Genomic DNA, 26,613 nt, shown 5'->3' with positions numbered 1-26,613 from the left:
AGCGGATTACTTAAAAAATATCTCGGATGAGGGGCAAAACAACTCGACAGACGGACAAACAGAAAAGGAAAACCCCAAGACTCAAGCCAAAAGTCCTGGGGCATCCCTTGGAGGCAGTAACAAAGCAATGTTTTTTAAGAAATCTCTACAGCTCATGTCCTGACACTCATCAAAAAGAAAATAAAGTCTCAAAGGATACGAAGAAAGTAAAAACACAAAGTCGCCACCCTTCTATAGTTTATCAGCAAAAGCATTGTCAAAACACCAAAAAATGCCAAGCAGAAAAACTGCAAAGACGCAAACTTTTTTGGAATCAAGCAAAAAATCATCAGCAAAGGCACAAGCAGAAACGGCGACAACATAAAGAAAAAGATTCAAGCAACAAGAAAAAGATTCACACCAAAAATGAAGAAATTCCAGAGCATGCAACAATCAGGCATGATAAAAGTAGAAAGACCCAAACTTCCTCTAAACAAAATGCAAACTTTCCACATATAAGGAAACAGAAGAAAGAAAAAACAAACCTGGAAAAAAGTAGAAGAAAACCTCGAAAGCCGAAAGAACAGAAGCCATAAAGCCACCCCTCCAAAGCGGAAAACTGCGGAGGAAAAAACCTGGAAATCACCCCTATTCCACAGAAAGCAGCGGCAGAACAGACGAAAGAAGCTACGAAAGAAATAGAAAATGAGAGAGTAAAGGGAGAAGTTACGAAGAAGAAGTGAAGAAGAGAAACCATTTTTTGATTGAGAAATTCAAAATAAAAGACCAAGAGAAAATGGGGCAATTAATGCCAATTAAATGGTGATATTAAAACCTTCTCGCGTTCCCAAAAAAGCGCTGATATAAAAGCGCGCGCTTTTAGAGGAAAACGTTCTACATTCAAAAGATTCTACATAAGGAAGAAATCGACGAAATGCTTGAGTTCGGCTTCATCATAGAAGGACCGAAGTCCAAAAAACTCGACCTCAACAAAAAGACCGAGCTCAATCAGGGGCACTGTTCATACCCTGGGTCGAGTTACCCGACCCGAGATGATTGGCGATAAAAGCGACTGACCTCCTTAGGTCCGACTAGCCGACCTCTTCTCAAAGAGCTTGGCCAAATCGACAGGAGAGCCCAGTAAAGGGCCCAAACAGAGGAACACGACCCAAATCCTAGGGCAACCCAAGCCTATAGAGATAAAGGCAGTTCCATTGAAGATACGCTGACCTCAACTCAAAGATAAAGATAAGATAAGATAACTAACTTATCTTATCCAAAAAGTCACATCTCATCATTATAAATACGCTGGAGCACCCAGGTATAACTCCTACTCTGATTCTACATAGAACCTGCTTAATACCCTTGCTAACTTAAGCATCGGAGTCCCTTGCAGGTACCCCCCACCCTTTGGTGACAGAGGATCAGCAGCACCATCAGTCCAACAAGTTGGACGTACCAGCTCCGGCTGTCATCCACCTGCCGGACACACCAGCTACGACCAGTACGAAAGATCTCATCCGAGATCGACCTCCAGTTGCAGGTAACCCTCGGAACACTAATAAAACACAAAAGAACAATAAAATAAAAATAAAATTAGATAAATAAAAATTTGGTTGCCACCCAATAAACGCTCCTTTAATGTCAATAGCTTGACAGTGAGTTCCCATGGGGCTTCACAGATGTTCAGAGCATTGTTGGGACCTCCCAACACCAAACTTAGAGTTTGAATGTAGGGGTTCAACACCAAACTTAGAGTTTGGTTGTGGCCTCCCAACACCAAACTTAGAGTTTGATTGTGGGGGCTTTGTTTGACTCTGTATTGAGAGAAGCTGTTCATGCTTCCTCTCATTACCAAATAACTTGGCATTTAGCTTCATGATGGCTCCTAGATATTGAGCAACTTGCTCTTCAGTTACATCTTCATCCTCTTCAGAGGAAGAATAGTTCTGAGAGCTCATGAATGGCAGAAGGAGGTTTAATGGAATCTCTATGGTCTCTATATGAGCCTCAAATTCCTTTAGGTCCTCAATAGGGAACTCCTTCTTGCTTGAGAGACGTCCCATGGGGTCTTCCTCCTTGGAATTCACGTCCTCTCCTTCCTCTCTAGGTTCGGCCATGTTGACTATGTCAATGGCCTTGCACTCTCTTTTTGGATTCTCTTTAGTATTTCTTAGGAGAGTGCTAGGAGGAGTTTCAGTGACTTTATTACTCAGATGGCCCACTTGTGCCTCCAAATTTCTAATGGAGGACCTTGTTTCACTCATGAAACTTAAAGTGGCCTTAGACAAATCAGAGACTATGTTTGCTAAGTTAGAGGTGCTCTGCTCAGAATTCTCTGTTTATTGCTGAGAAGATGATGGAAAAGGCTTGCTATTGCTAAACCTATTTCTTCCACCATTATTAAAACCTTGTTGAGGCTTTTGTTGATCCTTCCATGAGAAATTTGGATGATTTCTCCATGATGAATTATAGGTGTTTCCATAAGGTTCACCCATGTAATTTACCTCTGTTATTGTAGGGTTCTCAGGATCATAAACTTCTTCAGAAGCTGCCTCTTTAGTACCGTTGGATGCATTTTGCCATCCATTCAGACTTTGAGAAATCATGTTGACTTGCTGAGTCAACATTTTGTTCTGAGCCAGTATGGCATTCAGAGCATCAATTTCAAGAACTCCCTTCCTCTGAGGCGTCCCATTATTCACGGAATTCCTCTCAGAAGTGTACATGAATTGGTTATTTGCAACCATGTCAATGAGTTCCTGAGCTTCTACAGGTGTTTTCTTTAGGTGAATGGATCCACCTATAGAATGGTCCAGTGACATCTTAGAGAACTCAGACAGACCATAATAGAATATATCTATCATGGTCCATTCTGAAAACATATCAGAAGGACATCTTTTGGTCATCTGCTTGTATCTTTCCCAAGCTTTATAGAGGGATTCACCATCTTTTTGTTTGAAGGTCTGAACATCCACTCTAAGCTTGCTCAGCTTTTAAGGAGGAAAGAACTTAGCCAAAGAAGGCCGTGACTAGCTTATCCCAGGAGTCCAGGCTATCTTTAGGTTGTGAATCCAACCATGTTCTAGCTTTGTCTCTTACAGCGAAAGGGAAAAGCATGAGCCTGTAGACTTCAGGATCTACTCCATTTGTCTTAACACTCCCACAGATCTGCAAGAACTCAGTTAGAAACTGGTAGGGATCTTCAGATGAAAGTCCATGAAACTTGCAGTTCTGTTGCATTAGAGCAACTAGTTGAGGTTTTAGCTCAAAATTGTTTGCTCCAATGGCAAGAATTGAGATGCTTCTTCCATCAAACTTGGACGTTGGTTTAGTGAAATCACCAAGCATCCTCCCTGCATTATTGTTATTGGGTTCGGCTGCCATCTCCTTCTCTTGTTCAAAAATTTCAGAAAGGTTGCCTCTGGATTGTTGTAATTTAGCTTCTCTTAGTTTCTTCTTCAGAGTCCTTTCAGGTTCAGGATCAGATTCAACAAGAGTGCCATTTTCCTTGTTCCTACTCATATGAAAGAGAATAGAAAAAGAAAAGGAAGAAGAATCCTCTATGTCACAGTAAAGAGGATCCTTATTATTAGTAGAAGAAGAAAGGAATAAAAGTGAAGAAGACTCCAAACACAAGGGTAAGGATAGAGGCAGTGACTGGAGATGAAGAAAGGTGAAGAGAGGTGTTAGTAAATAAATAAATAAATAGAAGAAGAGAAGAGAGAGAATTTGAAAATTAATTTTGAAAATTAATTAATGATTTTCGAAAATTAAAAGGAAAGATGAAATTAAAATTAAAATTTAAAACAATTAATTAAAAAGAATTTTTGAAAAAGAGGGAGGTATTTTCGAAAATTAGAGAGGAAAAGGTAGTTAGGTGGTTTTGAAAAAGATAAGAAACAAACAAAAAGTCAAATAGTTAGTTGAAAAAGATATTAAAGTCAATTTTGAAAAGATAAGAAGATAAGAAGTTAGATAAGATATTTTGAAATCAAATTTTTGAAAAAGATAAAATTTTGGAAAAGATATGATAAGAGTTAAGATAAAAAGATATGATAAAAAGATAAGATTTTTAAGAAAAAGATATTTTGAAAAAGATTTAATTTTCAAAATTAAAATTGATTACTTGACTAACAAGAAACTAAAAGATAAGATTCTAGAATTTAAAGATTGAACCTTTCTTAACAAGAAAGTAACAAACTTCAAATTTTTGAATCAATCACATTAATTGTTAGTAAAGTTTCAATTTTTTTTTAAAAGATAAGAAAAAGATTTTGAAAATAAATTTTTAAAATTTCGAAAATTATAAAAAAAATGAAAAAGATGTGATTTTTGAAAAAGATTTTGAAAAGATAAGATTTTTAAAATTGAAAATTTGACTTGACTTATAAGAAACAACTAATTTTAAAATTTTTTGACTAAGTCAACTCAAATTTTCGAAAATTTGGAGAGAAATAAGGAAAAGATATTTTTTTGATTTTTGAATTTTTAATGATGAGAGAGAAAAACACAAAAATGACCCAAAACATGAAAATTTTGGATCAAAACGCAAGATGTATGCAAGAACACTATGAATGTCAAGATGAACACCAAGAACACTTTGAAGATCATGATGAACATCAAGAACATATTTTTGAAAAAAATTTTGATGCAAAGAAAACATTGCAAGATACCAAACTTAGAAATCTTTAATGCATGGACACTATGAATGCAAAAATGAATATGAAAAACAACAACAAACACAAAATAAGAAAATATCAAGATCAAATAAGAAGACTTTCCAAGAACAACTTGAAGATCATGAAGAACACTATGAATGCATGAATTTTCGAAAAAATGCAAGAAAAAAATTTTTAAAGCATGCAATTGACACCAAACTTAAAAATTGACTCAAGACTCAAACAAGAAACACGAAATATTTTTGGTTTTTATGATTTTATGAATTTTTTTTATTTTTATTATTTTTTTCAAAAATTATTTTTTTGGAAAAACAAAAAATAAAGAAAAAATTTTTGAAAGAATTTTGAAAACTTTTTTGAAAATAAAATAAAAAGAAAATTACCTAATTTGAGCAACAAGATGAACCGTCAGTTGTCCATACTCGAACGATCCCCGGCAACGGCGCCAAAAACTTGGTGGACGAAGTTGTGATCATCAATAATGGCTCCAAAGGCTTGGTGCTCTCAAACGTGAATCATACTTTATCACAACTCTGCACAACTAACCAGCAAGTGTACTGGGTCGTCCAAGTAATACCTTACGTGAGTAAGGGTCGATCCCATAGAGATTGTTGGTATGAAGCAAGCTATGGTCATCTTGTAAATCCCAGTCAGGCAGATTTAAATGGATTAAGAGATTATTGGTTTAAATAATGATAATAAAATAAATAGAAAATAAAGATAAAGTTACTCATGTAATTCAATGGTGGGAATTTCAGATAGGTGTATGGAGGTGCTACGTTCCTTCTGAATCTTTGCTTTTCTACTTCTTCCTTCCAATTTTTTATCACTCCTTTCTATGGCAGGCTGTATGTAGGGCATCACCGTTGTCAATGGCTACATCTCATCCTCTCAATAAAAATGGTCCAAATGCTCTGTCACAGCACGGCTAATCATCTGTCGGTTCTCAATCAGGTTGGAATAGAATCCAGTGATTCTTTTGCGTCTGTCACTAACGCCCGCCTTCGGGAGTTTGAAGCTCGTCACTGTCATTCAATCCTGGAATCCTACTCGGAATACCACAGACAAGGTTAGACTTTCCGGATTCCCATGAATGCCGCCATCAATTCTAGCTTATACCACGAAGATTCTGATTAAGGAATCCAAGAGATATGCGCCCGGTCTAAGGTAGAACGGAAGTGGTTGTAAATCACGCGCGTTCATAGGTGAGAATGATGATGAGTGTCACAGATCATCACATTCATCAAGTTAAAGTGCAACGAATATCTTAGAACAGGAATAAATCGAATTGAATAGAAAATAGTAGTAATTGCATTAAAACTTGAGGTACAGCAGAGCTCCACACCCTTAATCTATGGTGTGTAGAAACTCCACCGTTTAAAATACATAAGTGATGAAGGTCTAGGCATGGCCGAGAGGCCAGCCCCCAAAACATGATCACAGGATCAAAAATACAATTCAGGATCTAGGATGTCTAATATGATAGTAAAAAGTCCTATTTATACTAGACTAGCTACTAGGGTTTACAAGAGTAAGTAATTGATGCATAAATCCACTTCCGGGGCCCACTTGGTGTGTGCTTGGGCTGAGCTTGATCTATCCACGAGCTGAGCTTTTCTTGGAGTTGAACACCAAGTTGTAACGTGTTTTGGGCGTTCAACTCTGGTTCATGACGTGTTTCTGGCGTTTGACTCCAGAATGCAGCATGGAACTGGCGTTGAGCACCAGTTTATATCGTCAAAACTCAAACAAAGTATGAACTATTATATATTGCTGGAAAGCTCTGGATGTCTACTTTCCAACGCTTTTGAGAGCGCGCCATTTGGAGTTATGTAGCTCAATAAAATCTATTTCGAGTGCAGGGAGGTCAGATTCCAACAACATCAGCAGTCCTTTGTCAGCCTCCTATCAGAGTTTTGCTCAGGTCCCTCAATTTCAGCCAAAAAATACCTGAAATCACAGAAAAATACCCAAACTCATAGTAAAGTCCAGAAATGTAAATTTAGCATAAAAACCAATGAAAACATCCTTAAAAGTAACTAGATCATTACTAAAAACTACCTAAAAATAATGCAAAAAATAACGCTAGCTCAAGAAGTTCCACTAAAGCGTGCCACTTGAATGATCAGACATGGCACGCCAGCACTGAAGGAGGCTAAACAAAGCTGGGCGTGCCACTTGGTATTGAAGGCGTGGCACGCCAGCTCAATTGTCCAACTTTGGTGTGCCACTTGAACGTCCAGGCGTGGCACGCCAACCTTTGGAATCAAGGCAAGTGAAGGGCATGGCACACTGGTAGTATTTTCCAGAGGAGGAGATAAAGAGCCAAATGAACTAGGTGTGCCACTTAGATGATGAGGCGTGGCATGCCAGCAAGAGGATGAAGCATTTAGCAGGGCGTGGCATGCCAAGCTACTTAAGGACTTTAAAATGTCCTGGGCGTGCCACTTTGGCTCGAAGGCGTGGCACGCCAGGGCACTTGGGTCAATTAAAATGCCCTGGGCATGCCACTTTGGCTCGAAGGCATGGCACGCCAAGGATGTGATAGAGGAAGGCGTGCCACTTGAAGGGTTAGGCGTGGCACGCCAAGCTTGAAACGAAGAGAGCGTGACACGCCAGGGGAACGCCAGTCACACGCCAGCTGGAAGATCACGTTTGTTGAGTTTCTTTTCCCTCCAGATTGTAATTTTCTTTTTACTTTTGTAATTCCCTTTATTTATAGATCTAGGAGTAGTATAAATACCCTTGGAATTATTGGAAACACACACGAAGATGCAGATCACTATCTCAAGGGGATTGTAGAGTTTTAGTTTTGAATTTAGTTTTTACACTTCATCTCTTCCATCTTTTGTACTTTCTTTCTGAGCCATGAGTAGCTAAATTCCCTCTCATTGAAAGAGGGAGCTCTATTGTACTTGATGGATAAATGATAGTGAATTTCTTATTCTCTTCATCTTCTCTTTGATTTTGCTAGAAGGAATTTCGATTTTCATGCTTAATGTTAAATTATCTTGGAAAAGAGATTGAATGCAAAATGGGTTTCATGGGAACCTTGGTAAAGGAAACATGAAACCATGCTAGAAATCTCTTCTCACACTTGAGTAGAATCTGAGTTTTGGTGTTTGGATATGGTGACATATAATCCTCCCTCTACCTGGACCTACAAGGATGTGTGGTATAATCAGGGACCAAGCATATCTCTCTTCATGAGCAATTAGACCAAGGAATTGGCTATTAATCAAGATCTGAGAGATTGAGTCACCAAGGGATTGGGGCTCAATCAATCATGATTGCCAAGAGGTCAATGAGTTGCATGATTGAAAAGGATATAAGCTGGATTTAATCCAAAGAGACAATATCTCCAAATCTTAATGAATACCCTCATTCTTATCTCTCCCATTCTTTTATAGCTTTCATTTACATTCAGCAAATTCCCACTCCCTTTTACATTCTTGCTATTTCTATTTCTGCATTTTATTGCTTTCCTTTATTCTTTTGCCATTTATGTTTCCGCCATTTATGATCCTGCATCTACAACTTATTCTGTCTAAGCTTGACTAATTCACCAATTAATTAAAATTGTTCAAATCTACCAATCTATGTGGATACGATCCCACTATACTGTGGGTTATTACTTGACAATAATTTTGGTGCGCTTGCCAAATAGCGGATTCATCAATCTTATCGGGAGGGGAGTGAATTCGAACCCATCAGTGTAGTATTGTGCCTCTCGCTTTAACCTCTTTGCCTCCTTCTTATTTGTAGAGAGTATCTCTGATTTGAGGTTGATTATGGGAGTCATCCATCCTTGATCCTGACCTAATACAGTTAGGACTTTTTCTTCCTTTGAAATTGATGGGCTCTACAGTATTTCCTAGATGAGGCTTCTATTGTTGCCCCCTGGTTTGGTGCTGGCTAATTTTGAAAGTGCGTCAGCTCAGGCATTCTGCTTCCGAGGTATATGGCGGACCTTATACTCCCCGAATTGTCCGAGTTGTTCCCTGGTTTTGTCCAGGTACTTTTTCATAGTAGGGTCCCTAGCTTGGTAGCTTCCTGCTATTTGTGAGCTGACTACTTGTGAGTCGTTGAAGATGATATGTTTTTGAGCTCCAACTTCCCTAGCCAGCTTCAAACCAGCTTGAAGTTCCTTGTATTCGGCCTGCTTGTTTGAAGCAGGGAACCCAAATTTGAGGGAGAGTTCGAGTTGGGTTCCCTTATCGCTTTCGATTATCACACCTGCACCACTTCTGGTTTTGTTTGAGGAGCCATCTACATAGAGATTCCATTTAGTAGGAGTTCCCGGAGTGTCAGTATACTCAGCAATGAAGTTGGCCAAATATTGGGACGTGATGGTCGTCTGAGCTTCATATTGAAGATCAAACTCGGATAGCTTCACTGCCCATTGTAGAATTCTTCCAGCTAAGTCAGTCTTCTGTAGAATGCCTTTCATGGGCTGGTTAGTCCGAACCTTAATGGTGTGAGCTTGAAATTAGGGGCAAAGTTGTCAAGAAGTTAGTATGAGGGCGTAGGCGAACTTTTCTATCTTTTAATAGTTCAGTTCGGCCCCTTGTAGGATTTTGCTGATGAAGTAAATGGGTTGTTGCCCGGTTTCATCTTCTCTAATCAATGCTGATGCGATTGCCCGACTTCCCACTGTGAGGTATAGTACGAGTGGTTCTTCTCCCCGGGGTTGAGTAAGAATAGGTGGTTGTCCCAGAAACTTTTTGAAGTACTGGAAAGCCTGCTCGCACTCGGCCATCCATTCAAACCTCTTTCCCTTCCTTAGGGTGGCATATAAGGGGAGAGATCTTATGGTTGAGCCAGCTAGAAGCTTAGATAGGGCTGTCACTCTTCCGTTGAGCTGTTGCACCTCTTTGACACAGGTTGGACTTTTCATGTTGAGTATTGCTTGACATTTATGAGGATTTCCCTCAATTCCTCTTTGTGTGAGCATGAAGCCCAAGAACTTGCCAGCTTCTACTGCAAAGGTACATTTTGCCGGATTGAGTCGCATACCGTGCTTTCTTATGGTGTCAAACACTTTGGTGAGGTCGGATAGTAATGATTCTTCATTTTGTGTTTTAACAAACATGTCGTCAACATATACCTCCATTAGTTTTCCGATGTGTTCTGTGAAAACTTTGTTCATCAAGCTTTGGTAAGTAGCTCATTCGTTCTTAATTCCGAATGGCATGACGACATAGCAATAATTTGCTTTTGGGGTTAGGAATGAGGTCTTTTCTTGATTGGGTGGATACATCAGGATTTGATTGTATCCTGAATAAGCGTCCATAAACGAGAGGCACTTGTATCCGAAGGAAGCATCCACTAGAGCGTCGATACCTGGGAGTGGATAAGGATCTTTTGGGCAACCTTTGTTGAGGTCGGTGTAATCTGTGCACATCCGCCACTTCCCATTTGATTTTTTTACCAGGACAACGTTGGCTAGCCATAGTGGGTATTTGACTTCTCTTATGAACCCTGCCTCCAGTAGGGCTTGTACCTGTTCTTCCACAGCTTGGGATCTTTTCGGTCCAAGTTTTCTACGATTCTGTTGTACTGGCCGAGATCCTGGGTATACTGTCAGCTTGTGGCACATTAGTTTAGGGCCTATGCCCGGCATGTCTGTGGCTTTCCATGCAAAGAGATCGACGTTGTTTGTTAAGAATTGAATCAGGAGCTCCTTTACTTCTCTATTTAGGGTTGCCCCAATACTTGTTGTTTTGTCCTGGGCGTCTCTGATCTGAACTTCTTCAATCTCACACTCAGGTTGTGGATGAAGTTCTTCCCGACCTCGAACTCCCCCGAGTTCGATGGTGTGGATTTTTTCTCCCTTGCCCCTGAGGTTCAGACTTTCGTTGTAACAGCGTCACGCTATTTTCTGGTCTCCTTTTATCATAGCGATCCCCTTTGGAGTTGGGAACTTCATGCATAAATATGGAGTCGAAACTACTGCGGTGAGCTGATTCAGAATTGTCCAACCTATCAGGGCGTTGTAGGCTAAGCTCACGTCGACTACGATGTAGTCCATGTTGCGTGTTCTTGATCGGGTTCCCTTTTCAAAGGTTGTATGTAGCGAGATATATCCAAGCGGTTGAATTGGAGTATCTCCTAGTCCAAACAAACTATTTGGATATGCTCTGAGCTCTTTTTCTTGAAGGCCGACTTTATCAAAGGCAAGTTTAAATAGGATATCCGCTGAGCTTCCCTGGTCTACCAGTGTGTGATGGAGATTAGTGTTGGCCAATATGATGGTAATGACCATGGGATCATCATGTCCCGGGATGATGCCTGCCGCGTCTTCTTATGTGAAAGTAATACTAGCGAGGTCGGGTGATCCTTCTCCTTCGACAAGATATACTTCTTCAAGGTGCCTTTTGTGAAATGACTTTGAGATCGCCCTTCCTGCAAATCCGTAATTTATCATGTGGACGTGCCTCTCCGGGGTGCGAGGTGGTCGTTCAGCTCATTCGACCTCTTCGTCCCTTCTTCGCTTTCTGGGCTCATCTGTCTTGCTGGCCAAGTAACGATCTAGTCTCCCCTCTCTTACCAATTTTTCTATGACATTCTTCATGTCAAAGCACTCGTTGGTGGGATGTCCATAGACTTGATGGTATTCACAGTATTCAGTCTGATTTCCTCCTCCCTTTTTGCTTTTAAGTGGACGAGGTGGTGGGATCTTCTCAGTGTGGCATACTTCTCGATATACTTCCACAAGAGACACCTAGAGATGGGTGTAATTGTGGTATTTCTTAATTTTCTCTCCATGCCGATCTTCTTTTTTCTTGGAGTCTTTATCTTTTTCTCGGGAGGAGTAGGAGAATTCGGATTTTGAGGTCTCACCTAGTCGAGAGTTTTCCTCCATGTTGATGTACTTCTCTGCTCGTTCTTGCACTTCATTCAGAGATGTGGGATGTTTCTTTGATATAGAGTGACTAAAAGGTCCCTCTCGTAGGCCATTGATGAGATCCATAATGGCTACTTCAGTTGCTAGACTTTGTATGTCCAGACATACTTTGTTGAATCTTTCCATGTAGTTGCGAAGACTTTCCCAATTTCCTTGATTGATCCCTAATATACTTGACGCATGTTTGGTTTTATCCTTCTGGATGGAGAATCTGGCAAGAAATTTTCCAGCTAAGTTGTCAAAGCTTGCGATGGACCTTGGAGGTAGATTGTCGAACCATTTAATTGCTATCTTTGTTAAGGTAGTCGGGAAGGCTTTGCACCGAATTACGTCCGAGGCATCGGTGAGATACATTCTGCTTCTAAAATTATTGAGATGATAGCTTGGATCTGATATGCCATCGTACGGGGTCATGTCGGGAGCTTTGAAGTCCTTTGGGATTTTTGCTTTCATAATCTCTTTGGTGAACGGATCTTGATCTTTGCGGGAATTATCTTCATGACTGGATTGAGTAGCCTTGGTTTTTAGATCGGCTTCAAGTTTTAAGAGCTTGTCCTCTAACTCTTTACGCCACTTATTTTCCCTTCGAACGTCCTTCTTGGCTTCTCGTTGGTGCTCAGCTTCCTTTTCAAGTTGTTTGAGACGATCTTGTTGAGCTTCAAGTGCCTCCAGAATTTCTGCATTTGGTGGACTCTTATCTTTGTTTGGTTGAGGAGTATCCTTTGGTGTAGTGTCTGCGTTCTTATGCGGCGTCCTGTTTTCTAGATCAGAGTTGTGGTCGTTGTCAGGGTTGTCCGCCATGATGATGGAATGACTTCCAGGTTCTCCGGCAACGGAGCCAATGTTCTGAGAGTTACCTGAAACTGTAGGTCGATCCTAGACGAGATCTTCGGTACTGATCAGAGCGGTTGAGTCCGACTTGTTGGACTTGGTGGTGATGCTGATCCTTCGTCACCGGAGGGTAGGGGTACCTGCAAGGGACTCTGATGCTTAAGTTAGCAAGGGTATTAAGCAGGTTTTTTGTAGAATCAGAGTATGAGTTATACCTAGGCGCTCCAGTGTATTTATATTGTTGTAGAGTGATCTTCCTTTGGGATAAGATGGTTATCTTATCTTATCTTTTGAGTGAAGTCATCCTATCTTTGAGGGAACCACCCTTATCTCTCTAGGCTTTGGGCTGCCCTTGGACTTGGGTCGTGTTCCTCTATTTGGGCCCTTTTTGGGCTTTCCTGGTTATTTGGCCGACCTCTTTGAGAAGAGGTCGGATAATCCTGTACTGAAGAGGTCAGTCGACTTTGTTGTAAATCAGCTCGGGTCATACAGCTTGACCCAGGGCATGAACAATGCCCTTGCTTGAGAGTATTTATGATTTTAAAAGAAACTAATTTGATTGTCTCTAATTACTGAATTAGAGTATTTATTTGAAAATAATTTGCAACATGATAATAAAGTGGTATTTCAAAGATAATGGTCATTGCTAGGGATTAATCGTGGTTAACAAACTAGTTATCAATTGATTACCTATATTAGAACCTTTTAGCTTTTATTTATTTTACTATTTTTGTTTTATTTTCCCCCTGTAAATTCTCTTCGTCACTGTGATGGGAATTCCAATTTGATCTATTTATTGTTTTTGTATATCCAGAATAACTAAGATAAAGAACCTCTTCAATACGATCCTGAGTTTGAAAGAACTCTTTGGCGATAAAGGAAACAAGCAAGAAATCAAAGAGTTGAAGAGGAAATTGAAGAGTTAGTTTAAGAAGAGTTTGAATTCAACATGGCAGAGAATGCATATCACAATGCTAATGTTCTTCAACTTAGAAAGTCCTTTGGATCTTTTACTACTCCTAATCCAGGGAGTTGTGGAAATAGCATTGTGATCCCTACTGTCAATGCTAATAACTTTGAGTTGATGCCCCAGCTTGTCACACTAGTGCAACAAAATTGCCAATTCAGTGAGAGTCCGCAGGAAGATCTTAATTCCTTCATCTTAAGTAGTAGCTGGATAATCAACGCAGGAAGAGCATAGCCACATGGGAGGACTTGGTCACTAAGTTGCTAAACAAGTTCTTCCCACCTCAGAGGTTGACTAAGCTTAGAACAGACATTCAGATCTTTCAGACAGCATGAAGGAGAATACCTCTATGAAGCTTGGGAGAAGTATAAAGAGATCCTTATGAAGTGCCCTCCAGACATATTTGCAGACTAGGTCCAACTCTATATATATTTTATTATGGGATCAACCCTGCCTCACGGATTTCATTGGATAATTTGGTTGGAGGATCTCAGCATATGAAGAAGACAACTAATGAAGCATTAAAGTTGATTGAAATGGTGGCCAATAATCAGTATCTCTATTCATCCGAAAGATGAGGAAAGGAGTTATGGAATTAGGTGCCTTGGACACTCTGTTAGTTCAGAATAAAGTCATAGCACAACAAATCAATGCAATTACTCAGCAATTAGAAGGCATGCGAGTTTCAGCAATGAGGGCTGACAGAGGAAAATTGTCGGTTAGAAATTTTCTCAAAATAAATCTCGTTGAATTATAGATCCAAACCAACAATTAACCCTTTAATCAAAGTTTAATTTGTTTGTCACTTAAATCAAACCTAATAAAAACTGAGAGTATTTAAACCTCGGGTCGTCTCTAAAAAAATTGTAGGGAAGTGTGATAAGAGACAAGAAATGTAAATAACAAGAAAGTAAGCTAACAACTTAGAAAGGTCTTGGCAAGGGGTGAGAATTGGAGTTCCCATCCTCATTGTCATCCTCAGTTAGGATGGTAAATGTCTATTGCCTTCACTTAGTTAACCTCTAACAAATGAAGGAAAGTCAAGTGAATACAATTAACTTGAGTTCACAAGTCCTAGTCAACTCCTAACGAAAGACTAGATTTAGTGAAGTTCAAGCTAACTAGCAATCTTCAATTACCAATCAACAACAAATTTTGACAATTCAAGAGTCTCCAAATTACCAACCCAAGCCAAGAATACAAAAATCTACTCTAAAACCCAACCAAGCATTTTATCAAACACTTGAAAAGCATAAAAGGAAAAGCATATTAAATAACAAGAATTATAAAATCTAACAATTACTAATTACATGAAATTAATAACTAACAACTCAATCAAACAATAAGAAACATGAAAACATAAATTGCATTAATAGAAATCAAAACTACAAAAAGTTTATAAACATAAAAGTGACAAAATAAAGGAACTAGCAAATAGAACTAAGAGAACAAAGATGTAAGCATAGTAAATTGCAAGGAAACTAAATCAAAGCAACAATTAAAATCTAAACCTAAGAGAAATCTATCCTAATCTACCCTAATTCTAGATAGAAGAGAGAGCTTTTCTTTCTAGAATATGACCTAAAGCATGTTTCTAAGCTAGACCTAATTGCTCTCCCCTTGTTTCTTCTAGAATTTCACCTCAAATACTTCAGAAAATAGCTCGATTTGGACCTGGATGAGCTCAGAAATCTCCCCCAGTGTGTTTCTTTAACGAGGCCACATGACAAGTGTCACAGATACATGTGGGTCACGTGTACGCATCGCTTGACAAATCTCTGGTCACACGTAGGCAGAATTGGGCAGGCTTCCAATACTTAATTTCTTCATGAATTCTCCACTTTTACATGTTTTTTCTTTATTTATTCAATCCAATCTTTGCCTTCTAAGACTGAATTCACTTAACAAACTGATGAATCCATATTTGACGATATATTTTGGTTTGATTTGAGTAGATTTCATCACATAAACCCACATTTATTCATGTAAATAGCATGCTTTTGTGTTTTCTTTCTAAATTGTGCCTAATTATGAAAACATGCTATTTTGAGCTTAAATTAGTGATTTTAATCCCACTTTTATGCCATTCGATGCTATGACATGATTGTTGAGTGATTTTAGGTCCTAGAGGCAAGTTTGGCAAGGCAAAAGTGGAAGGAAGCATGTACAAAGGGAGGAAGCATGAAGAAAACAAAGGAGAAGCACACATTGGAGTGTGCGTGCGCACAACTACCTGTGCGTACGCACATGAGCAACCTGTGCGCACGCACATGAGCCACAAAACTATGTGTGCGTACACATGACATCCTGTGTGTACGCACAAAAAGAAAATCAGCATGTGTGCGTACGCACACACCTGTCCGTACACACAGGTACCAACGCGTGACCTCATTAATGCAAATCGCTGGGGCAATTTCAGGGCCTCCAGAGCCCAATTTTTGGACCTTCTGAAGCTGATTCTTCCTATATTAGACAAGGCCTCACTCGATGTGAAAGGGGGGAGAAATTAAGGTTAGTTTAGCATTATGTAGGTTGTTTTCTAGAGAGAGAAGCTCCCCCTTCTCTCTAGAACCTAGGATTTTTAGTTTAATTGCTTTGTAATTTCTTGTTTTAATTCTTATTTTAATCTAGTTTCTTCTATCTTTCTTTGTTCTATTGTCTTGATTTCTTTACTTTATGTTGTCATTTTCTCCATTTTTGCCACTTTTATGTATTTGCACTCTTGTTACTTTAATTTACATTTAATTCAATTTATGTTTCATGCCTCTTTTATTGCTTTATTGAGTTCCTATCTTTATTTTTCTTGCTTGGTAGTTGTAGAATTTACTATTCATTGTCATTTACTATGCTTTCTTTTCATACCCACCAAGTGTTTGATAAAATGGTTGGTTAGGTTTTTACATATTTTTCTCACTCTTGGTTGGAAAATTGTGTGGTTTGGGTGAACTTCAGTGGTGGATGTCCATTCCACATTGTGTGAGGGTTTTTAATTAACTTGGTTTCCACTAAAGCTAGTCTTTCACTAAGTTAATTAGTGAGTTGGCTAGGACTTGTGGATTGAGGTTAATTATGCCCTTTTGACATAATTGGGATTAATCCCCAACTAGGATAGCAATCACCTTTTTTGTGGTCCACAACTAGGATAGCAAGCCTTAATTACCCAATCCTCACCAAGAGCTCTTTTTAATATTTAATTTCCATTTACATTGCTTTTACTTGCATGTTCATTTTAATTACTTGCAAATCAAGTTACTTTCTTTCATATTTACATTTCTTGCTATTTATATTTTCTTGCTATTTACATTTCCTTGACATCATCCAATCCCCCTTGTTCCCTCATAGCCAATAATTAAACACTTAATTGCAACTCCTAGGGAAGACGACCCGGGACTTAAAACTCCTGGTTATTTTGTATTGAATTTAATATTTGATTGATGTTCAATTGTTGGGTTTGGACTATACTTGCAACGAACAATCTCTAATTTTAGTTTGAAAATCCGAACCTATGCTTTTGAGCATCGTCAAATTTGGCGCCGTTTTTGGGGAGTTGCAATGGTGATTATTATTTTCTACTGTAAATATGTGAATATGTGAATATTGTAAATATGTGAATATGGTGATTGATTGCTTGTTTTTGCTAGTTTTAGGAGTTCATTTTTATTTGTTATTATTACCTTTGATTTTTATTTTCTTCTTATCCTATGAATTCTCACCCATTGTATTATGACTCTTATTGCTATTGTGTTATAGGAATTGGAAATTTCAAGTGCTTGTTACCTACATGGGATGAAAAGAATTGACAACAATATTGGGTGCACAAGCTTTGGAGTCTCAAAAGCCTTGGAAAATGCAAGCTTGGGTGGGATTTTAAGGAAGTTTGATGAGAGCTCTCCATAAGTCCAACTTAAGGACAATAAACCAAATGCTAGGTGGAAGACACCCCACCATGGTAACATTGTTTCAATCCTTCTTTTTGTTTTTAATTTAGCTTAATTGCATATTTGTTTTTATTTGTTAGTCTATGATTAGTTTAATTTTGAGTTTAGTAGGTAAATTTGCATGTAGGTCATGAAATTTTGGATGTTTGAACGTTTTGGGGTTGAGCTTTCATTGAACTAAGGCTTGGTACTTTAGAATTTTGAAGAAATTTTTTTGTGAAACAGGGCATCTGTGCGTGTGCACAAAACTGCATTTTTTGCCACCTGTGCGGCCGCACACTATTTAACATGCCCTCTGGTCGCAGCGCTAGCACAGATTGTGCGCATGGACCCCCTACTCTCTTCACGTTCTATGCGTGCGCACAGACCTGTGTACGCACGCACACATAACCCTTTCCTAAAAAAAAAAGTGTTCTGTGTGTGCGTAGACCCTTGTACGCCCGCACACGTCTTCATCGCTCTTTTGCCAGGAGCACTCGCATAGAGTGTGCGAGTGCACACCTTTCTTTTTCCTCTTGGTGTGCGTACGCACACGCACCTGTGCATACGCATGCCCTTGTTTTATCACTTTTATGCTTCTTTTCTCCTCTTCTTTCTCTCTATTTCTTTCCTTCTTTTCTCTTTCTCGCTCTTCTTCTCCTTTCACCCTATTTTATGCATGTCCATTTTTGTTTTGTTTGCACTTCATTTTCATTTTAGTAATTTTATTAGTTTTTCTTTACTTGTTGGTTAAGTGAATAAATTGCAAGTGTTCGTGTAATGATTGGATTGCTTGTTGCTTGAAGTTTCCACGAATGTACTTATACTTTGCCTTAATTTACTAGTACCTAGTGGGTTTGATTAACTCATGTTTTAACTGTACCACTAGGAAAAATTGTATAAGTTCATTGAATTAAGTGATTTGAGTTGAAATTACTTGTTCATCATGATTTGCATATCAAATTCATCACATGTCCGGTACTTGTTCCTTGTTAATGCTTTGCATTTGTTTGAGTGACTTAACTTGATTCTTATCAAGCTTATCTCTTTTTGTAACAAGTACCTTCCCATGTGACTTTTTCATTGTGTTTCATGATGAATTAAGAGTTTCCGTTCATTATGGGATTGGTTGTTGTTTATTTTGCTATTTTGTGTCAATCTTGCGCTTTCACTTGCACAATTTCAATACCAAATATCAAATACTCAATTCACTTTTGTGGGTACCTAGGGTTGCTTGTGCCTTAAGTTTTGCTTATTCTTTACTTGCAACCTAGGCTATTTAATTAAGGACCATATCATTTCTTTTGATTATGTGGTTTACGTTTCGCTTAGCCAATGTGTTGTGTTCTAAATTGTGCGTGCATTTAGAATATACACATTGTTTTTTTATCATACCACACACATCTTACTTTTCCTCAATTGTTTTTTATTTGTTTATAAAGCAACCGGAGGAGCTGCGCACAATTTAAGTGTGGGGGAGGATCGCCAACTTCGAGGGGGTAAAATTCGTTTCTTAGACACTTTGGAATATTCTTTTTTGTTCTTTTTCTTCAATTTTTGCAATTTTTGTTCTTATTTGCACTTTGTTTGGTTTAGTTTGTTTGTATTTCTTTAATGCTCAAAGTATTATGGTAGTAAATACTTGCATGTTGCATGATTAGATCGAATAAGTTTGGTAAAAACAAGAAGAAATTTTTATGAAATCCCTTTTAGGGCATGCAATTGATTAAATTGAAATTGTTTTCTTTCAACTTGATTGAAGTATTCTTTTTCGTAGAACATAGAAAAAAGAGCTGGAACAACATACCTTATGAGACTTGAGCCTTAATTGTATGGTTACACATATCCAACCATAAAGTTTGTTCTTGTGTGATAAACTCCTTTTATGAGTGTAATCTTTGATTTGCTTGATTCTATATGTCCATTATTTTGTGTATGCATGCATGTATATGATTGAGGCCATTGATCCACAGAAAACTCACCAGCAAGTGTACCGGGTCGCATCAAGTAGTAATTACTCACAAGAGTGAGGTCGATCCCACGGGGATTGATGGATTGAGCGATTTTAGTTAGGTGATAAATTTACTTAAGCAAATAGTTGATGATTTGAGTGAATTGTGATCAGCATAAGCTAAATTGCATGAAAATAAAAGGGAGAGGGGAGATTGATAGAAAAATAAAGTGCAGAAGATTAAATTGCGTGAAATTTAAAGTGCAAGAAAGTAAAAGAACTGAAACTTAAAGTGCAAGTAATGTAAATAACTGAAACTTAGATTGCAAGAAATGTAAATGGTTGAAGCTTAGAGTGCAAGAAAACTAAATGATTAAATCTAAATTGCTGAAGAATGTAAATTGCTTGAATAGTAAAGGGATTTGGGTGCAGGGATTCAAAGTTAACAAGAAGATGCAAAGTGTAATCAATCAGAGAAGTAGAAGATGAGATGAGTTGCAAATGATCTAAACAGAAATTGGAAAATTACTTGAAGAAACAAAACAGAAAGAAAACTTGGTTCAATTGTGAAATCTAAAAGAAAAACTGAAGATCTAAGAAGAGCAATGAGATTAGAACAAAGATCTAGATCTCAATTACATCCTTGATCAAACAGAAAATAAACTGCAGAAGAAATGTAAATGACACAGCAATTGAAATTCAGATTCAATTCCTCACTTCTCAGAATTATGCAGAAGCAGAACAAAGATGAATTTTAGATCAAGAATTGAAATAGAATTTCTTCAATCTCAATCCAAAAATTCAAAACAGAAAGTAGAAGTTGCCGAAGCAAGAACGATCAGAAAGAAAACTAGATCTCGATCCCAATTCCCAAATTCAAAGACACAATGAAAACTAAAAATGAGTTAAAGGTAAAAGTGAAAAGTAAAAAAGTGAGCCAAAAGTCCTCTACAAATTGAATTAACTACTATTTATTCACTTTCTGTTTTTGGTCTTCAGAGCTTGGAGTGGGCCCTTTTCATTTGTGAAGAAATGGGTCCGGTTGGCCTTGGTTCAGTTGAGTTGGAGACATGGGTCAGCTCCCAGGGGAGTGCTCCGCTCACTAAGTGAGTACTGTTCTCACTTCTCTTGGCCCAGCAAGCGTGCTCCTAGTGTAGCGCTCACTAAGTGAACGCTGTGCTCAAATTTTGAGCGCTACTCCCTTGGTTGAGTGTGTGCCCAGCTTCGAACCTTGGTGTCCCCTATGCGGCTTCCTTAATTTTCCTTGGTGAGGCACGAAAATGCTCACTTCAGGTGAGCATAGTGCTCACTAAGTGAGCGCTGTGTCTTGTGTTGAAGCGCGCCTCCCTCTTCGAATCTTGGTAAACCCATTTTTTCCATGCTGCGCTTGTTTTTCTCTCCTGACAAGAGCACGAAAATGCTCACTTTAAGTGAGCATAGTGCTCACTAAGTCAGTGCTATTAGAGCATGCTTCCTTTGTTCCCTGGGCGCACCTTGCTATTCTTGGTGAAGAGCACACAAATACTCACTAAGTGAGCACCACCCTTGGTTGCCTTGCTTCCAGGCTTGAGAGCACCACGCTTTATTTTCATGGGCCAAGCTTTTTAAAGCCTGGCCTGATGTCCAAAATGTACTCAAACTTCAAAAGTGTGCCAAAAATTCCTTTTTCCACCATTTCTTCACCTACAAGCAACCAAACATCTAATCAAAGCTCCACCAAAATCACAAGATCTCTGCATTAGTTATAAAATCAACTAATTCTAGCATGAATCCTATGATTTTGTGTCAAATAAATAATGGTTGATTGAATTGTCATAACCATGCAAATCCACCCCAAATCACTTTCTTATTATGCAAGAAAGTGCATAAAACCTAATCAAACAAGTGAAAAAATGCTTGAAAAGCTAGCATAAGATGACTTGTCATTAGCCATCTTTTCAAAGGGCTCACTTACCCAAATAGCCTACTCTTTAGCTTCCATTGTTAGCCAACTTTGAGCCTATGCTAAAGCCATTTGTTCTTAATATTAGCACATTACAAGCCTTAAAGCGAAAAACAATAAATGTCCCTTGTTTGGATATTTGATTATCTTAGGTTAGTCAGTGTGTTTATCATTTGAGTTTGGGAAGTTTGGGAACATTGGTTGGGATAAAAGGGTATTTTTATATTTTTGTCAAAATATTGGGAATTGGGTACATACTCATGTATGAATTATGTTAAACCACATGCATTGATGTTCTTGTATATATTTTAGTTTGAAAAAAGAAAAAAAAGGTGATGAGAAAAATAAATAATATATATATATATATAAGAAAAGAAAAAGAAAAGTAATAAAAAGGGGACAAAATGCCCCAAAGTGAAGTCAATAAGAATCAATGCATATGTGTGATGACCAAAAAGAGAATACATGAGTGTGTGAAAAAAAGGGTGAAGAATGGGTAGTTAGGTTAGCTTTGAATTGTATAGGTTGTCATAAGTTAGGTGGGAAGCTTAGGTTAATCAAAGATTCAATTTTTAGTCCACTTGACCATATGCATCCTACCTTGACCCTAGCCCCATTACAACCCATGGATAAGTCCTCTTGATATTTGTATGCACGCACTAAATAATTGTTGATTGTTAGATGACATGCAAATCTTTGAGGAACTTGATTAAAGGAGAATTGAGTGATTAAGCTCTAAACACTGAACGAATTGAGTGAATACACATCCGGTGAGGGGTTCGATCGCTCAATTCTATGTTCTTGTACCTTATATTGTATCTTCTTGCAAGTTGTTTATTTGTTACTCTTTTGGAAATCTCAATTCAATTCTTTGGACATTGATCATAGTGTATTAATTCTTTTCCTTGGCCCTAAGGCTTGTTTTGGATTAATTGGAATCTCTTGTTTGTTTTGTGCCAAACCAAATAGGAACCCTAGTGTGTGTGTATATATATATATATATATATATATATATATATATATAATATATATATATATATATATACATAGCATTTAGTGTGGTTACATGCATGTAGTTAGTTGTATTGAATAAATTGTTTCCCCTTACCCTTCTCCTTTAATTGTGATTAGCATGAGGACATGCTATTGTTTAAGTGTGGGAGAATTGATGAATCCATATTTGACGATATATTTGGTTTGATTTGAGTGGATTTCATCACATAAACCCACATTTATTCATGTAAATAGCATGCTTTTGTGTTTTCTCTCTAAATTGTGCCTAATTGTGAAAACATGCTATTTTGAGCTTAAATTAGTGATTTTAATCCCACTTGTATGCCATTCAATGCCATGACATGTTTGTTGGGTGATTTTAGGTACTAGAGGCAAGTTTGACAAGGCAAAAGAGGAAGGAAGCATGTACAAAAGGAGGAAGCATGGAGAAAACAAAGGAGAAGCACACATTGGAGTGTGCGTGCGCACAACCACCTGTGCGTACGCACAAGAGCCACAAAACTATGTGTGTGTACGCGCGACATCCTGTGCGTATGCACAAAAGGAAAATAAGCATGTGTGCGTACGCACACACCTGTGCATACGCACATGTACCAGCGCGTGACCTCATCAATGCAAATTGCTGGTGGCAATTTTTGGGCCTTCAGAGCCCAATTTTTGGACCTTCTGAAGCTAATTCTTCTGGTATTAGACAAGGCCTCACTCCATGTGAAAGGGGGGAGAAATTAGGGTTAGTTTAGCATTATGTAGGTTGTTTTCTAGAGAGAGAAGCTCCCCCTTCTCTCTAGAACCTAGGGTTTTTAGTTTAATTGCTTTGTAATTTCTTGTTTTAATTATTGTTTTAATCTAGTTTCTTCTATCTTTCTTTGTTCTATTGTCTTAATTTCATTACTTTATCTTGTCATTTTCTCCATTTTTGCAACTTTTATGTATTTTCACTCTTGTTACTTTAATTTACATTTAATGCAATTTAATGTTTCATGCCTCATTTATTACTTTATTGAGTTGCTATCTTTATTTTCCTTGCTTGGTAGTTGTAGCATTTACTATTCCTTGTCATTTACTATGCTTTCTTTTCATACCGACCAAGTGTTTCATAAAATGCTTAGTTGGGATTTTACATAGTTTTTCTTATTCTTGGTTGGAAAATTGTGTGGTTTGGGTGAACTTGAGGGATGGATGTCCATTCCACATTGTGTGAGGGTTGTTAATTAACTTGGTTTCCACTAAAGCTAGTCTTTCACTAAGTTAATTAGTGAGTTGGCTAGGACTTGTGGATTGATGTTAATTATACCCTTTTGACTTACTTTCAATTTAGGGTTGACTAATTGGGATTAATCCCCGCACAATCACCATGTTTGTGGTCCACAACTAAGATAGCAAGCCTTAATTATCCAATCCTCACCAAGAGCCCTTTTTAATATTTAATTTCCATTTGCATTGCTTTTACTTGCATGTTCATTTTAATTACTTGCATATCAAGTTACTTTCTTGCATATTTACATTTCTTGCTATTTATATTTCCTTGCCATCATCCAATCCCCGTTGTTCCCTCATAGCCAATAACTAAACACTTAATTGCAACTCATAGGGAAGACGATCTGGGACATAAAACTTCCGGTTATTTTTATTGATTTAATATTTGATTGATATTCAATTGTTGGGTTTGGACTATACTTGCAACGAACAATCTCTAATTTTAGTTTGAAAAAAGTACATTTTTACTCTTAAGTACAAATTAGGAGAAATTCACAAAACCATGCTATTTTATGGAATAAACGTGGAAAAAGTTGATAAAATCCACCAAATTCAATACAAGATAAACCCTAAAATTAGGATTTATCAACTTCCCAACACTTAAACCAAGCATGTACTCATGCTAAATCAAGAAACATACAAGAAAGGGGTGCTGGTGTGCGAATCCCAACGCTTCGTACAACTGAACCAACAACAGCACTGGGTCGTCCAAGTAATACCTGAGTGAGTCAGGGTCGATCGTTGACAGAGGAAAAATGTCGATAAAGATTTTCACAAAAATATCACGTTGCAAGCATAGTTCTAAACTGACAATTAAACATCAATCAATATTTAAATTGTATGTCACTTAAGCAAACCCAATAAAATTAAACAAGGTATTAAACCTTGGGTCATCTCTTAAGAAATTGTAGGGAAGTGTATTTATTACTGGTTATGAGAAAGTATATTTTTGGGGTTTTTTAAATGTTGAACAAGGAATGTAAATGACAAGAAAATAAACTAACAACTAAGAAAAGTCCTAGCAAGGGTTGAGAATCGGAATTCCTATCCTCATTATCATTGTCAATTGTGAAGGTAATAGCAAAATGCTCTCACTTAGTTAACCTCTAACAATTGAAGGAAAGTCAAGTGAGTAAATCAACTTGAGTTCACAAGTCCTAATCAAAGACTAGAGTTATTGAAGCTCAAGCCAACTAGCAACTTTCAGTCACCAACCAGCAAGAGAAATTGACAATTCAAGAGTCTCCAAATTAGTCAATCCAAGCTAAGGATACAAAAAGCTAAATTAAAATCCACCCAAGCATTTTATCAAACACTTGGAAGTACAAAATAAAAGCATTGAAAATAAATAAGAGAATGTAACATCTAAGGCCAACAATTGCAAGGAATCAATAATAACAACTGAAGAAAGAAACAATAAACATGAAATTTCTCAAATTGCATTAATAAGAAAATTGAATCTAACATGAAGAATTCATAAATTAAATGGGGAAAATAAAGACATCAACAAGAGAAAATAAACTAAGATGCTAGAATAATAGAATGTAGAAGAGAAACTAAATTAAAACAAGATGAAAATTTGAATTGGAGAAGAAATAAGACTAAAAACCCTAAAATCTAGGGAGAGGAGAGAGCCTCTCTCTCTAGAAAAATACATCTAAAACATAATTTGTGTGAATGAAGGTTGAATGAATAAATTCCCCCTCCTAGCTTCACTCTGCAGCCTCTAATATGTGTTTTCGGGCTTGAAACTGGGTCCAAATCAGCTCTGAAATCGCCGCCAGCGTTTTCTGTAAATTGCAGCACGTGACGCTCTGTCACGCGTACGCGTCGGCCACGCATACGCGTCACTTGAACAAACTCTGGTCACGCGTACGTGTCATCCACGCGTACGCGTCACTTGCTTCTTGCACTGGTCACGTTGATTCTGCGACGCGCCCCCATGGGCGACGTGTATGCGTCGCCTAATTGCAAGGCAACTATGGGAAATTACATATCATTTTGAAGCCCCAGATATTAGCTTTCCAACGCAACTTGAAATGCCTCATTCGAACCTCTGTAGCTCAAGTTATGATCGATTTAGTACAAAGAGGTCAGGATTGACCGCTTAGCAATTCCTTCAATTTATTGTGTTCTTTCCACTTTTGCATGCTTCCTTTCCATCCTCTAAGTCATTCGTGCCCTATTAACCCTGAAAACACTTAACAAACATATCACGGCATCGAATGGTTATAAGAGAGGATTAAAATTAGCAAATTCTATGAATAAGTGTGAGAATAATGGATAAAATCCACTCAATTCAGTATAGAATTAACCGTAAAATAGTGGTTTATCAATCTCTCCACACTTAAACGTTAGCATGTCCTCATGCTGAGCTCAAGAGAACCATAAGAGTGAAGAGGAATGGTAAGACTTATGAAATGCAACCTATCTATGCAACTAAATGCAAAATACTTCTACCTACTTGGTTGAAAGTAAATCAAATTCTCCAAGAACAAATATGAATTGGATTCCACTAATTTAAATCTCAAAATAAAGTACAAGTAGACTTGCAAAGGAAGATAGCTCATGAAAGCTGGGAACAAAGAATCGAGCATCGAACCCTCACTGGAGGTGTATACACTCTAATCACTCAAGTATTTAAGGGTCGATTCTCTCGGTTCTCTACTAATCTTGCTTTCTAAGGTTTACTTTTCTTCTACCAATCAACACAATTTAATACACAAATACACATATCAAGAGGTCTTTTCAAGGGTTGTAATGGGGTTTGGGTCAAGGTAGGAATGTATTTGACTAAGTGGAGTAAAATCCAAATCCTTGATTATCCTAAACTTCTAACCTAACCTAAGACATTCCAAGTCATTACAATGCAAAACCTACTACCCAGTGATTATTTTTGTCACAAATTCATGCACCTTAATGTCTTTTGAATACAAATCATATGCATTAATTTAATTATTTTACTTGGGGCATTTTGTCCCCTTTTTATTGCTTTCTCTTTTTTTCTTTCTTTTTTGATATGCATAAAGGAGGTAGTGCATATGATTAAAGTGTTAGATGCATGAACAAGTGCCCAACTACATTCACATTTTAACATGTATTCCCCAATTCAATTTCCCCACACTTAATTCATGTACACCTCACTAGTCTAAGCTAATCATGGATT

At 37.8% G+C, this 26,613-nt stretch overlaps 1 non-coding gene across 1 annotated transcript; it reads left to right on the top strand.

Annotated features, from left to right (window-relative positions):
• The first annotated feature begins 2,859 nt into the window (after window positions 1–2,859).
• LOC112793320 (small nucleolar RNA R71) lies at window positions 2,860–2,966 on the top strand. Its single transcript, XR_003198018.1, has one exon. It is a non-coding gene; the product is annotated as a small nucleolar RNA R71 (small nucleolar RNA).
• The last annotated feature ends 23,647 nt before the right edge of the window (window positions 2,967–26,613 follow it).

The sequence above is a fragment of the Arachis hypogaea genome, chromosome 3, assembly GCF_003086295.3.
Source record: "Arachis hypogaea cultivar Tifrunner chromosome 3, arahy.Tifrunner.gnm2.J5K5, whole genome shotgun sequence".
Lineage (NCBI taxonomy): Eukaryota > Viridiplantae > Streptophyta > Magnoliopsida > Fabales > Fabaceae > Arachis > Arachis hypogaea.
This window is presented reverse-complemented; position numbering and strand designations above follow the sequence as displayed.